Below are 13711 nucleotides of genomic sequence, written 5' to 3'. Positions count from 1 at the left end.
GGTGGAGGAGGATCCTTGACGTGTTTGTCCCAGGGTTTTCTTGTCAAAGTCTGGAGTGCGTCTCCTACTGCTTCAAATTAAAATCGGGGTGGGCGCTCGTTTACAATGCCAGCTCTAAGTAGGCCAGAGTCCAATTCCTCAACCGATGCGCGGTTAAAGATTTTGGTGTCTTTTTCCGTGTCCGGGGTTGGGGAGCGGCTTGTATAAGCACAGCAAAACAACCCGGACAGATTTCACCAAAACAGTAATTCCGTGTCACGGTATTGCGTTCCGCGAAGAACGATTATGGCGGTGCTAAAACATTTTGGGCTTATGCTAATCTGCAATGGGAGCCTCGCTGAAATGGCCTGGCTTTTGACAGCTTTTCTTGTCCCCCCAGAGCTTTTGATTGCTGGAGCGGTGAGCTGTCCGGTGATGCTGAAATTCAAGAGCGCAGCTTTTACAGCCGGCAGTTAATGGCACTTAAATCATTGCACATTTTAATGCTCTCGTCGTATACTGCGAAAATGTAGTCCCCTAATGGTAGTGTTTAGTTGCCGCGAGGGGTGAAGGCTGCTCAAACTTGATTCGTGCCTAAAATCCCAATTGGTTACCATTTTTTTCCCTTTAAATATAAATCTATTTGAAACAGTGCTAGGGTGAATTCAAATTCCAGTCGCACCCGGATTGCTTTGTGATTGAAATGTGGTCGGTTATGCTTTATGGCTCTGTTGATTTTAGTGATTTGGTTTGTGTTTATTAATAGCGCGTTTAATTTAATTACCCTTCCTCTTTTCTGTCGGCCCAGTGGGCGAGTGTGACTGCTTGACGCCATAGCAAAGTTGCATCGCGGTGGCGAGATCTTAAATGCCTCGCCTGCTATACAGGAGGTTGTGGGTTCGATCCCAACCCTGCCGCCTGCTGCTTTATATTTGGAGTTTGGGTATCCCCCTCACCCTGTGGTAGCGTGGATTTTTCTCTGGGTGCGGTCTGTCCCTCTATATTTTAGAAACGTGCGTTGTGGAGTATTTTTAGATAAATATCCACAGGAGAAGCCACTTATAGTAATAGGTTTACCCTTTTAACTGGCACAAAAACTGACACCTTTATTCAAGGCATCATGTTTGCAATAACCACAACACAAGCAGTCAAAATGCAAACAAAAGAGACAACTCTGATAATGATATGCACTGTCCTTGAAATTGATTGGTCCAACACCAGTGGAGACTAGGCTCTAAAGAAAAGCCGTCTCGGGTGTGGACCAATCATATTCAAGGACAGTGCATATTATTATCAGAGTTGTCTCTTTTGTTTGCATTTTGACTGCTTGTGTTGTGGTTATTGCAAACATGATGCCTTGAATAAAGGTGTCAGTTTTTGTGCCAGTTAAAAGGGTAAAACCCATTACTATATCTTGTTACTGGCAAAGGAGGCCTCCTAATGAGAAGCCACTTCATTGGGCTATCATTTGTGGCCAGGTTTCTTCTGAAAAAGCCATATGGCTCACCGAGTTATACCTGCTAAAGTATCTATAGTTCAGAAGTAATGGTTAACAATCCTGCAGGTGGGTATCTTTGGCCCCATCGTCTCTCTGCCAGCCGAAATGAAATAGGCATCACGTTGCTTTCAGCCTGTAGCATCCCACTTGCTGGGCAAAGACACCACTCCCCCCCCCCCCCCCCATGTTCTTCCCTTGCTTCTCTGTAGTCGTTCCTGTCCAGTCGTGGACAGGTGTGCAGGAGGCATCCCTGTGGTGCACTCCGATACTTCTGATCTCTTTCACCTGGCTTGTAAACGACCATCGGTGTAAAGTTTTCGAGCTGTTGCTCTGCAGCAGACACGCGATGAAGTGGACTCCACATTATTTCATTGATTCCACCTTCATCACTTCTGCTGGCTGCCTCTGCGTCTATTGCGGAAAGCCAAAAGGGGGTCATTCCTGTGATGAACTGGCCCCAGCCAGACGAGTGATTATGTCCTCGGTTATGAGTTCCATTTTGTGGAGAGGTCGGCCGTGCTCGTAAAATGGAGAGACCTTTGGGCCACCCTGTATATTTACACAATCGGGCCTCCCCCTACGTTGCCTTGGGCATGAATAAGCAACTTGCCTTTGAGCGGCAAACATCGCCATTGAGGAAACGAATGGATGGGCATGCGTTGATCCAAGTTGGTCTCAATGGGTGCTCGCAAATGGCGCTCGCCGTAACAATCCATGCTTAAATTGTGGTGCCTAAATGGATGTGGGTCTGGCGTTATTCCCTCCCTGCCCCGAGCAATTCCCTGTCACGACGCGAGGCTCCCGTTGACCGGTCCAGAAGGACGTGTCTCATACCCTCTTGACACGCCTCCAATAGGGCCACAATTAGGGGCTATAATTGGCGATAACATTTAAAATCAGACTAGCTTGCCGACCCACGACCTGACCCCTTGTCCAGCTGACTACATTATTATAATAGGTGCGCATGGCATTGAGCGCAGTTTATGGGAATAGCAGCGTCTCTCCGTTATGACATTAAAAGCATAAATCCCAGCCACCGTTGTTGGATGATCATATTTGTCAACGTTGGTGTCATCGTCTATCAATCATTTTATTAACCATCATTGTCGCTGTCATTCTTAATTGGTCATCAATAAGCGTTCATCATTCGTGTCATCCTCGTCGTCAGAATTAAGGAGAGATGCTGCCACTGCATTGGTTTACCTGCACACTGGACTTGCAAACCAGAGCTCGCCGGTTCAATTCGATTTCCCGGTGCGGCAGCTGAAACGGTGGTTTAAGCTAATAAACTCTAATTACCATTGAACATATTCATTGTGTCGTTGGTGATGAGGGTTTTTTCTTTTGTTTTGTTTATTCGTAAAAAGTTTATTCGGATCTGAATTGGAACTGATATTTGTTTGTACCCCCCTATTGTCAAAATGGGTCTCGTTGAGCTACTTGGGGTTATCAGCTTTTTGCTTAAATCCGCATTCATCTCGTGCCACCACATCCGTCCAGATGAATACATGTCAACATTGTCTCGTTTGTGCCTAGCTTCTTAGCGGTTGGCTCTTTACCCGGATCCTCGTAGTAGCCGGGTGCATCCTGGGGCCTTAATGAGTAGGCTTACTGTTTTGCGTATTCCTCTCGCACGAAATAAAATATAAAAAATCCCCGAAAGTCACGTTTAAAAATACGGTACATTGAAACGGTGGCTCTGTCAAGCAGCAAATCCCGTAATCTTTTTCGCAGAGCATGCAAAATTCCATGATTTGGTTATCACATCCCCGCGTCTCTAATTATTGTCACCACTACTCGTTTGCTGTTGACAGATTAAGCCAAATACAGCAATGCTTGCACACACATTGGCGTGCATACAAGCCTGTGCAAATAAGATCTGATTACGTCCGTAGGTATGAAAAGCCAGGTGGACAACGTGAACACCGTGTAACCTCGACGTTGTGACGCATACAGAGGTGTCTTGCAGAGACCACATGCAGGTGGGCTCTTAATACAAATAATAATGATTAATTGTCTAGCAAAACCACACTGGCTCATAACCCTTTCAGGAGGGTACTGAATAATTGATTTTTAAAAAAATTTTAAGACTGTTTCGGCCAATTAATGAGCATTTATATATATTGGCGGGGGCAACCCTCTATCCCCGTACAGATGGCAGCAAATGTCGATTAGTCCACTCGCAGGATTGATTTCTCGCCAGCGAGCCACCAGGTACGGGCACATCCCCCTCAACGGCCCACGGGAAGGAAGTTTCACACCATCTGTGCGGTGATTCAGCAACCCCTCGTTACTGCCTTCACGGCGCTGAATCACAGGCAGACAAGGGCATAGCCAAGGCCGCTCGGTGCCCCAACTAGGGAATGATTCGCAGTGGTTACTGTGTAGCTTTCAAACGAGATCCGCGAAGATCACCCCCCCCCCTCTTCCTCCACGTCGTCACGGATGAGACGCGTTCTACTGCACTTTAATGATGTTAAATCTGCACAACTCCTGGCGACTGCACGCTCCTTACGGAGCCTGCTCTTGGTGCGCTCCTCTGTATTTAGAAGTTCCGTCGTCAGCATCATCAGCACTGATAACACATTGTTCTCCTAGCCACATGTAAACATGTAGTGGATGTCTCTTAGCCGCATGTAAACATGTAGGGAGTGTCTTCTAGTCACATGTAAACGTAGTGGGTGTCTCCTAGTCACATGTAAACATGTAGTGAGTGTCTCCTAGTCACATGTAAACATGTAGTGGGTGTCTCCTAGCCACATGTAAACATGTAGTGAGTGTCTCCTAGTCACATGTAAACATGTAGTGGATGTCTCTTAGCCGCATGTAAACATGTAGGGAGTGTCTTCTAGTCACATGTAAACGTAGTGGGTGTCTCCTAGTCACATGTAAACATGTAGTGAGTGTCTCCTAGTCACATGTAAACATGTAGTGGGTGTCTCCTAGCCACATGTAAACATGTAGTGAGTGTCTCCTAGTCACATGTAAACATGTAGTGGGTGTCTCCTGGTCACATGTAAACATGTCGTGGGTGTCTCCTAGTCACATGTAAACATGTAATGGGTGTCTCCTAGTCACATGTAAACATGTAGTGGGTGTCTCTTAGCCACATGTAAACATGTAGTGAATGTCTCCTAGTCACATGTAAACATGTAATGGGTGTCTCCTGGTCACATGTAAACATGTAATGGGTGTCTCCTAGTCACATGTAAACATGTAGTGGATGTCTCCTAGTCACATGTAAACATGTAGTGAGTGTCTCCTAGTCACATGTAAACATGTAGTGGGTGTCTCCTAGTTACATGTAAACATGTAGTGAGTGTCTCCTAGTCACATGTAAACATGTAGTGAATGTCTCCTAGTCACATGTAAACATGTAATGAGCGTCTCCTAGTCACATGTAAACATGTAGTGAGTGTCTCCTAGTCACATGTAAACATGTAGTGGGTGTCTCCTAGCCACATGTAAACATGTAGTGGGTGTCTCTTAGCTACATGTAACCATGTAGTGGGTGTCTCCTCGTCACATGTAAACATGTAGTGAGTGTCTCCTAGCCACATGTAAACATGTAGTGAGTGTCTCCTAGCCACATGTAAACATGTAGTGGGTGTCTCCTAACCACATGTAAACATGTAGTGGGTGTCTCCTAGTCACATGTAAACATGTAGTGGGTGTCTCCTAGTCACATGTAAACATGTAGTGAGTGTATCCTAGCCACATGTAAACATGTAGTGGGTGTCTCCTAGTCACATGTAAACATGTAGTGGGTGTCTCCTAGTCACATGTAAACATGTAGTGGGTGTCTCCTAGTCACATGTAAACATGTAGTGGGTGTCTCCTAGTCACATGTTAACATGTAGTGGGTGTCTCCTAGTCACATGTAAACATGTAGTGGGTGTCTCCTAGCCACATGTAAACATGCATGGAGTGTCTCTTAGCCACATGTAAACATGTAGTGAGTGTCTCCTAGTCACATGCAAACATGTAGTGAGTGTCTCCTAGTCACATGTAAACATGTAGTGGGTGTCTCCTAGTCACATGTAAACATGTAGTGGGTGTCTCCTAGTCACATGTAAACATGTAGTGGGTGTCTCCTAGTCACATGTAAACATGTAATGGGTGTCTCCTAGTCACATGTAAACATGTAGTGGGTGTCTCCTAGTCACATGTAAACATGTAGTGGGTGTCTCCTAGTCACATGTAAACATGTAGTGGGTGTCTCCTAGTCACATGTAAACATGTAGTGAGTGTCTCCTCGTCACATGTAAACATGTAGTGCGTGTCTCTTAGCCACATGTAAACATGTAGTGGGTGTCTCCTAGTCACATGTAAACATGTAGTGGGTGTCTCCTAGTCACATGTAAACATGTAGTGAGTGTCTCCTCGTCACATGTAAACATGTAGTGGGTGTCTCTTAGCCACATGTTAACATGTAGTGGGTGTCTCCTAGTCACATGTAAACATGTAGTGGGTGTCTCCTAGTCACATGTAAACATGTAGTGAGTGTCTCCTAGTCACATGTAAACATGTAGTGGGTGTCTCCTAGTCACATGTAAACATGTAGTGGGTGTCTCCTAGTCACATGTAAACATGTAGTGAGTGTCTCCTAGTCACATGTAAACATGTAGTGGGTGTCTCTTAGCCACATGTAAACATGTAGTGGGTGTCTCCTAGTCACATTTAAACATGTAGTGGGTGTCTCCTAGCCACATGTAAACATGTAGTGGGTGTCTCCTAGTCACATGTAAACATGTAGTGGGTGTCTCTTAGCCACATGTAAACATGTAGTGGGTGTCTCTTAGCCACATGTAAACATGTAGTGGGTGTCTCCTAGTCACATGCAAACATGTAGTGGGTGTCTCCTAGTCACATGTAAACATGTAGTGAGTGTCTCCTAGTCACATGTAAACATGTAGTGGGTGTCTCCTAGTCACATGTAGTGGGTGTCTCCTAGTCACATGTAAACATGTAGTGAGTGTCTCCTAGTCACATGTAAACATGTAGTGGGTGTCTCTTAGCCACATGTAAACATGTAGTGGGTGTCTCCTCGTCACATATAAACATGTAGTGGGTGTCTCCTAGCCACATGTAAACATGTAGTGGGTGTCTCCTAGCCACATGTAAACATGTAGTGGGTGTCTCCTAGCCACATGTAAACATGTAGTGGGTGTCTCCTAGTCACATGTAAACATGTAGTGGGTGTCTCCTAGTCACATATAAACATGTAGTGGGTGTCTCCTAGTCACATGTAAACATGTAGTGAGTGTCTCCTAGTCACATGTAAACATGTAGTGAGTGTCTCCTAGCCACATGTAAACATGTAGTGGGTGTCTCCTAGTCACATGTAAACATGTAGTGAGTGTCTCCTAGCCACATGTTAACATGTAGTGGGTGTCTCCTAGCCACATGTAAACATGTAGTGAGTGTCTCCTAGCCACATGTAAACATGTAGTGGGTGTCTCCTAGCCACATGTAAACATGTAGTGAGTGTCTCCTAGCCACATGTAAACATGTAGTGGGTGTCTCCTAGTCACATGTAAACATGTAGTGGGTGTCTCCTAGTTACATGTAAACATGTAATGGGTGTCTCCTAGCCACATGTTAACATGTTGGTGCGGGTTGCTTGAACAGCGACGTCGCTGTGGCTGCTGTCCATCGCACAGGGCGGACGCGTGGTGTCCTCCTGCGCTCCCGTCCCACCGATCATCTCCCGCGGGTCACCAACCTCGACCCCGGGCATCCAAGCAGCTGTCGGTCAACGCTGCCCGAGAGACAATGGGATCCACCGCGAGGCTGCCCGTGCGGTCTCCGCATCTCTCATCTCTCTCTCTTCTCCCCCCCTCCACCCCCGACCCAACACCCATCCGCCAACCACGGCGCGAACCTCTCCATGAAGTCCTGGGAGGGCGAGCAGAGCGGTCGCCTCCCCGGGGTCACCGGCACCTCGCGAGAGGTTCCGCGTCATCGCTGGGCGTCACGCCAAGACCCTTTCGGGGACCCCCCCCCCCTTGCGCGTAACCTTCGCCGGTGCGAATTCAAACCCCGGACGGGCGAAGCCTGGGGAGCTGAACGCAGTTCGACGGAGCTCGCCAACATCGCCTCGCTGTGAACGATCCAACGCAGAGCATCCCCTGGGCGTTGACGTTTCCACGATGGTCGTGGTCCGCCCGAAGCCGCATCCACCGCACAAACCGTGGCAGGATACGCGGTGATGCACAAATGGAAAAAATATAAAAAAAACTGTCCGGTCGTGTGCGACTGTGGCCATCCAGAACAGGCAACGCGTGACGCGTTACTCAATGCCCGGATCCACACACACGAAGGAGACATCACAGCGACGATGATGATGATAATGACGATGATGATGACGATGATGACGACGATGATGACGATAATGACGACGATGATGACGATAATGATGATGACGATGATGACGATGTAGATGATGATGACGATAATGATGATGACGATGTTGACGATAATGATTGATGATGATGACGATAATGACGATGATGACGATAATGACGATGATGACGAAAATGATAACGACGATGAATATGACGATAATGATGATGACGAAGATGATGATGACGATAATGACGATGATGACACAAATGATAATAACGATGAATTTGACGATGATGACGACGATGATGACGATGATGATGACGATGATGATGATGCACTCCTCCGCCACTGCTCCTGCTGACGCGGTTGCCTGCTGGCGTGACCAAGCTGAGTGTGAAATTGATGTCGTTGCTCTGCATCGACATCAGCAGCTGTTCGACAACGACAACAACAACAACAACAGCAACAAACAAGAAGACGACAAAGCAGGAGACCACCACCGCCAGCCTTGAGCATTCGTCCCCGGAATCGGTTACTCAGCCCGACTCATTCCGTGAACAGTCATCCGGTTACGTGGCCAGGTTATTTCCCAACGCGGGTGCTCAATGTGATGCATTCTTTCACTTCACCTCAAGGCCCCACTCTCATGTGCTGTGAAGAATAGGACTATTGCCTTAAACGTCGGCTGGCATTTGTTTTTCGATGAATATATTGAGGTTGTTGTTGTTTGTTGTTGTTATTTTAAAGCTTGTGCACCGCTACCAACGCAACGCATCACCAGATCATGTTTTTGTTCAATGGGCGTAAACTATAAAGGCGCAGCCCTGAAATTGCTTGCTCACGTCCCTTGCTGCTGGCGGAAGGGGTATGTTGGCCTACTCTTTCACGCTGGGCAGACGTCTTTGGAGAGGTGGGACTACCTGCGACTTTACCGCCACCGCACACCGCCTGCCGATTGACTAATTTCCATCGTATCATCGTCAGCCATGGTCGATCCACTGCTGGATGAAAAGGCCTACGCAAATGCTGCCACCACCTCTCATGATCCTGCGGCGATGTGAGACTCCACCGAGCGGCACGTGCACACGAGTGGATTTCATCGCTCCATCTCCCAGTTGGGCTGACCCTCTCATAGGCGTCGCATCGCTTTTTGTTTTGACCTACAGCCACCTCCAACTGCGGGCATCGCTTCGTTTTACTAAATGACGAAACGAATTTAGAAGGGGGGGGAGGTGGGAAGGGGCATAAGCCTTCGTCAGGGGGGGTGTAGCCCCCACCCCTGGCTCCCCAGACCCCCCCCCCACTCCGCGGCCTCCACATCACAATGAGACTGGTAACCGATTATGTTGAGATTCCACCGTGGCACAAAAGGTGAAAGGTCACGTCACCCACAATGCCCCACCGTGAGCCCAAGACCCAGCAGAGAACGACGACTCGGAGCGTTCAGGCTGTCAGCGGCGGCTGGGTTGTTTTTCTGAGTTTGTTCTGCAAAACAAATGCACAAATGGGCGCAATTTTCTCGACAGTTACAAATGCGTTTGGGGAATTGTGTTGTACATTCGGCGTTGCGGGGTGGGTGAGATGGGGGTGAGGTTGGGGTGGGGGGGGCAGCACATCGTGTTTTGATGACAAGTTGCGCTGCACTTCTCCCTCGTCGCGTTACTCAACGCCACCGAACGGGAACGCGTTCCGTTCCACAGGCGACGTGAAATGTCCAAACGGAGTCGCCGATTCCGGTCTATTGTTGGGCACGGCGGCGGTGTGGCTCAATAGCTCGATGCTGCTGCTGGCCATGACGAGAGGGCTTCAGCAGAGAGAGAGAGGGAGACAACGTTCGTGTGGTTGTGCTGTTCCTCCTCCTCCAGATGACCACAGCAGTTTGCTATTTGGTGTCCGTAGTTTGGGCTGCTCGGCCACTATCGCACTGCTGTGGCCTGGTGTCTTTCATTTTCCATTTCATTTGAAAAAGGTTTCCTTTTAATTTTCCAATTAGCGAAACGATAACACCGTGTCGATTAGCAGAGAGTCTGAACTGTCACCCGAATATGAAGACAATGTGCAAAATTGTGCACAAAAAAACAACAAATTTAGGCGTGCGTTTATTGTTAAGGCAAGGTGCAAATAATGTATGATTATTATCATCACTACGCCGATTTATTCACCCAGGAAAATACCTTTCCGAGTCTCAAGACTTGTTCTCAGGAGGGTCCTGACGTTACTGTGCATAAACTCAAATTGAGTATTTTCCAGTGTAATTATTCAGCATTGGGATATTTTGACGAATATCCCGTTTCATTTCATTGATTTATTTTATCAAGAAGAGAAACCCCAGAGAACAAGGAGGTATTGAGGACCGCTCAGAAAGGCACCCAAGTCTGGAATCGAACCTGGGGGAATTATTGTTGTAAGGCACAGCAGGCGTTACCAAATACGGGCCCCGATGCCGGCAACACAATGGCCTACTCTTGCAAATTACTTCAGGGGATCTTTAACGTTCGCTGTGAAGCAGATGGTGCATCGTCTTATTCCGGTTACTACACCCGCAGTAAAACTAGAAACATTTCATTTTATTTGACCAGGTAAGGTCTACTGCGCTACGTAGCTCATTTTCAGAAGCGACAAATGATAGCTCGACCAAGCGGCTCATCACGTGGACATGTACAGCGGCCAAAGACTCTAAACGTGTGATGTTGATTCTAAATGTGGAGGGAACAAAAAAACCCAGATGACCCGGAGAAAAATCCACGTGACCGCGGGGAGAGAGAGAGACACCGCAAACTCCGAATATACAGCAGCAGGCGTCAGGGTCGGGATCGAACCCACGACCTCCTGCGTACCCGGCGAGGTAGTTAACATCTCCTAGCCACCGTGGCACCCCTTAGTAGTAACCAGGGCGGCCGTTGGATTCGAATCGCGAACAAGCGGGAAGTGTCACCGCCCCTTCCTTCCTGAGTTTAGTGCTTGTTTTAACTTTTGCCCATTTTGATCACCCCAGGTCACTTCCTGCGAATGAGACTCATCCTCGTCCTCCGAAATTCGCATCTGGTTACACAAAATCAACCTGAAACGTGAACTCTGGATTTCCATGGATGTTCCCTCGCTTATTACTCAAGATTTCCAAAAAAATAATAAACAGCATTAATATTTTTTTTTCTATTTTGCCATTTGTACAAGTAATGCGCGTTTTAACCGAGCAGTCACCGTTTAGCGAAGTATGCACATGCACACGATGCTCTTATCAATCCACTGCTGGATGAGGGCCTCCATGAACGATGTGCGGATTGTGTAGGAGGGGGTGGGCGGTATAATTTGACCATACCTCCCCACGCTGGTCAGTGCGGGTCGGTGAAAACGGTGAGCATTGACAATGCACCAAGAAAATAAATACAACAAAACATGTATTTGCTTTTGAATGCAGCTGCTCGCGCGATGCAAACGGTTCGAGTCGTGACAAAGCCATTGCATCGCGGGGGTGGTGATGGTGGTGGTGGGATGTGGGGGTTGGATTATTATCTCTGTTTTCATTATTTTATTGTTATTGAGCAAGAGCCCGGTTACAGAGCGTGAGCGCTAAGGCAAGAGGAGGAGGAGGTGGTGGTGGGGGGGGGGGGGGGGGGTAGAGATATTCCGCGGACGAGAGCCCGAGGTTAGATGCTCACGGAGCAGCAGAGAGGGAAGGACGAGGGTTGGGGCTCTCTGCACCACTCACGGAGAGGTGGGGGGGGGGGAGCAATGATCGTGAGCGTGGCGTTTTTCTTCGTGGGAGGGGAATGCGAGGGAGAGGGAGAGAAGGAGGGGGAGAAGAGAATGTTACCCAAACAACAACAACAGCAAAATCTATCAAATGAAATAAGATGGTAGAGGCGCCGAGTGAGCTTGTCATGAGTGTACCTCCCGTGGGGAAAGCGACTATCTCGTGGCTCTCCGTGGAGTGGTGCATCGATAAGTCCGTCTCTTCCGCCCGGCCCTCGACCATGTAAAGCTTTTTATTTTATTGCACCAGGTTAAGGATCCACTGTCCCATATAGAACCTTTTTTTCTGAAGCGACCTGGCCACAGATGATAGTTTGAACCAAGTAAATGGCTTGTCGTCACGTAGAAATGTAAAGCAGCCAAATACTCAAAACGCCGTGTTGTTGAGTCTCAATGTGGAGGGGGGTGGGGGGTGGGACCGGAGGACCCGGAGATAAATCCACGCAACCACGGGGAGAGAAACACAAAAACTCCAAATATACAGCAGCAGGCGTCGTCAAGGTCGGGATTGAATCCACGGCCTCCTGTATACCTGGCGAGGTAGTTAACATCTCCTAGCCACCGTGGCACCTTTATGCGCATTCAGGCCGGGTTCGGTAGGAGCGAAGTAAGGGGTTGGATTCTTAGCACATGCTCGTGTATGCATGAGATCGGAGAGATGCGATTAATAGCAAGCAGGAATATTGTATATGAGTCATGCACATCTGTTGAACTTCTTCTGCACCAACCGCGCTAATCGGATGTGCGGGAGAACCACAGCAAACTGAACATAGATCGTAGTTCTAACGGAATGAGTTTTCAATCTAAATGACGCTTTGTAAGTGCGTAACTCCAGTGGATTCCTAATATCGGAAGAAAGAGCGTTCCAGACGGCCGCAGAAGCGCATCTGGAGAGAACGGAGAGATGCAATTCATGGCAAGCGGGATTATTCCATTTGAGTCATCGTTAGCTGTGCCGTGCTTATGTCTCGAGCCACCACAATTTCACCCCTCTTGTGCCTCGTCGTCACATTTCGGATGTTAAGCCGGCGAGAAACACGGCACGGAGCGAGCCTCTTTGATGCTCAGCCCAACGGTGGTCGCTCTGACCGAGTCGATAGCGAAATGAAAAAATCGACTGTGATCACAAAGCACAATTGATCAATCCCCGATTAGTATCGAAAGCATTCCTTTGGTTTCATGATATTGGCAGCAACAACAAAAACCGGTTCGCTGTAAAAAAAAAACGAGCAAGGGATTTGTAATGTGCAAGCAATTAGCATTCCGCCGGGATGGGTGATTTTGCACAATAAAGGAGGGAGCAGTAGCTTACATGCTTCGTGTCATACAATTGGGATTTATGAATTATTATTGTTGTCGTCAGCCATGGTCATTCCACTGCTGCAGGAAAGTCTCCCCAAGGCTCCTCCACCTCTGCCAATGCTATGATGTAATAAAGACAAAGATCCCCCGTATAACATTATTATACTTTGGGGCAAGTGCTGTTAGCGAGCGCCTATGATGGCCGGCACGGCGCACCAGGGTGTGGGTGGCCAGCACCACGCTCGGCCGCCTTTGTCTCTCTCGTGGCGATGTTTACACATCGCACCAGGTACTAATTTGAGGCCGAGTCGACCTAGGGGGAGGCCCAGGGCCGGTTCAGATAATCGTCATTGATGTTGGCCGTGAGCGGAAATCGAGCTCGGGTCGCCAGGTCCGTAGCGCAGCGCAGCACAAACCGCGACACTATCGCTCCCTTGCCTAGCAGCTGCACATTTGCTGATCGTGTCGCTCCATCTCGCTCCAGCGTACGTCCTCTCGCAGGCGTTGCGTTCCTTGGGGATGGATAACGCGCCTGAGTGTTGCCTCCCGGAGTGCCTTCCCCTTGCCCACGATTGTCGGGTGGCGCTCGCCTCCATTCGTGGCCCCGAGCCAGCAGTGGAAATTCCAACATTCTCATGGCAAGGGCCGAGGTACGCCACGGGACAACCATCGTTGATGTTCAGGCTCAAGGCCTTCTTCTTCCCCCGTGGGCTGTGGCCGCCCTGTGCCTCTGTCTCTCAGAAATACAGAACTCAGTAAGCCACAATTCGCCTGCATGTCCAAGACCCCACTGTTGCTTCGCAGCGCCGAGAGGAAGCGGTTCGCTTCGCT

This window comes from Petromyzon marinus, chromosome 40 (assembly GCF_048934315.1).
Source record: "Petromyzon marinus isolate PM22_M1 ecotype Great Lakes invasive population chromosome 40, UKy_Petmar_22M1.pri1.0, whole genome shotgun sequence".
NCBI classification, from domain to species: Eukaryota; Metazoa; Chordata; class Hyperoartia; order Petromyzontiformes; family Petromyzontidae; genus Petromyzon; species Petromyzon marinus.
This window is presented reverse-complemented; position numbering follows the sequence as displayed.